Source organism: Corythoichthys intestinalis, chromosome 22 (assembly GCF_030265065.1).
Source record: "Corythoichthys intestinalis isolate RoL2023-P3 chromosome 22, ASM3026506v1, whole genome shotgun sequence".
Classification (NCBI taxonomy): Eukaryota; Metazoa; Chordata; class Actinopteri; order Syngnathiformes; family Syngnathidae; genus Corythoichthys; species Corythoichthys intestinalis.
The window spans coordinates 5,562,485-5,564,863 of NC_080416.1; positions in this window are offsets into that span (position 1 = coordinate 5,562,485).

Below are 2,379 nucleotides of genomic sequence, written 5' to 3' on the forward strand. Positions count from 1 at the left end.
CATTAATCTTTGCGTATGCTTTCAAGGGGGATCAATTCACTCAGGCTGGGCTAGTTAACTCACAAATTAATGCAAGTAATTACTTCGACCGTAACATTAGAGCCACTAAAGAAAAAGTTTAGCCTTTTTAGGCTCTGAATGTGCTATTTGTATACAGCTACTACTATATATGTTAACTTGCTCTAAGTAGCATTATAAGTGCATTATAACTTCATTTTCGCCTAATAATCGATAGGACAGGGAGAGAGAAGTCAGGACAGATTTAAATATGACTATTGCAGGTACGACTACTACAACTGCATATTCTACTTTTGAATAAATCATAACCAGAGGTGGGTGGTAATGCGTTACATGTACTGTTACATTTTCTTTAGTAACTTTTTGAGAAAAATGTACTTCGAAGAGCAGTTTTACTAAACTATGCTTTTTACTTTAACTTGAGTAGATTTGTGAAGAAAAAAACACTACTTTTACTCCACTACTTTTGCTACTTTTATTATTTTTTTAGCCAGTGTTGCTAAGAGTAGCTCTTCCGATTTCACCAATGAGACGTCGCAAAAATAATCACATGACTCCATTATACCAATCAGATGCCTGTTGAATCATTTGGTGCCTTTCAACTAAAGCACCGTAAAAAACGAAGTATCTGATATAGAGCGCTGCCCACAACATGACTCGAGAGCGCGGATTTGAACCTCTCTTCCAGTTTTTTTTTTGGCACCAATTGACCATGGAAAACTGGAGATATGATCCTTTTCAGTTCAAAATAGTAATTATGATGGAACCGTTCACTATTCTATTTAAACTAGGAACTATTTTCTCCACCAGAGGGCACTCATGCTCTATATCAAATAATGCTTCATTTATTTTATTTTTTTTCTCTCATCGGTATTCAAATACATATATTTTTAAATTTCTTTGGCTTAATGTGATTATGTAATAGGTTTTTGTACAGTATCATAACAACAGTTCATCGAGATAACTTTGCAAAAGAAAAAAAAAAAAAACCAGCGTTTAAAAAAAAAAAAAAAAAAAAAAAAAAAAGAATAACAAAAATATAAGCAGTTACTCACAATGTTACTCATAACTTGAGTATTCTTTTCACCAAATACTTTTTTACTTGTACTTGAGTACATTTTTTGGACGACTACTTTTACTTGAGTAATATTATTTTGAAGTAACAGTACTCTTATTTGAGTCATTTTTTATTGTGACTGTGTATGACAATGCAATTAATCACTGTTAATTGCTGGTTAATCGCAAGTCTCTCAATTTCGATGAATCGAACTCATTGGCTACCATTGACGACGCTAGACTTCCAATCCATTTTGACTGGAAGGCAAGGCCGGCCCAGTCTATACGCAGACTATGCAGCTGCTTAGGGCCCCTGACCACTAGGGGGCCCCCAATCTGGCAACCTCATTTTATACGTTAATAGAGCATCGTGAATAATGTGGTGTGCATTGCCGTTTATCTTTGCAAACATCCATTTTCTTGTCATTACAATCTGGCAACCTGGGGAGTGATGTTGAACCTGCTTCGCAATGATTGGTGCTCAAACTTGCTTGGAAAGTAGATGCACGAATATGTCGAAGAGAATTTATCCTTCTGGAGCAGAAAAACAAAAAATCTGATTAATATACAAAATAGAGTATGGGTTGGATTGCATGTATGGGTTTCACAGTACACTGTGACGAAATGTTGGGCCAAAAATATGGGCCCCTTCCTTGGCATTATTTGGCTTAGGGCCCCCAAATGGCCTGGGCCAGCCCTGCTGGAAGGGGGCAAATGATTGGCCCCTTCCAGTCAAAATGGGTTGGACGGCTAGCGCTGTCAATGGCACTGAAAGATGAGAAATTACAGCCAGTCCTCCCAGTTTCAATTAATTTGATGTCTATCAATGGCATGCTATAAAATTTTAAAAATGTACCGTAATAACTCATTGGCAGCCACTGACTGAAACAGACAAAATGGCACAAAAAAATTGTAAAATTATTTAACAAACGATCATATGTTGCCATTGACGTCGATAGAAGGCCAGTCCAATTGGACTGGGGGGTGGGCTAGCAGAGATTGACTGACACATGGCATGACATGGCGTGTCACATGACACATGTATGGACACAATACTCTCTATAGGTTTATTTTTAGCCTGTTTTTTGCTGGCTCACCCCAGTCTAAACTTTGTTATTGGCACACCCTGAAACTTGACCACACCCACAAAAATACTTTCAAAAGCAATAATTCCCTGTCAGCCGCTCCCAGTTCAAATAGAATGGATATCCATCACAGTCATTGGCAGCTATTTTTCCATCCAGAAATGACTTATTTTTATATATCTTAGAAAAAAAAAGAAAAAAAGAGTACATCGATATGTTT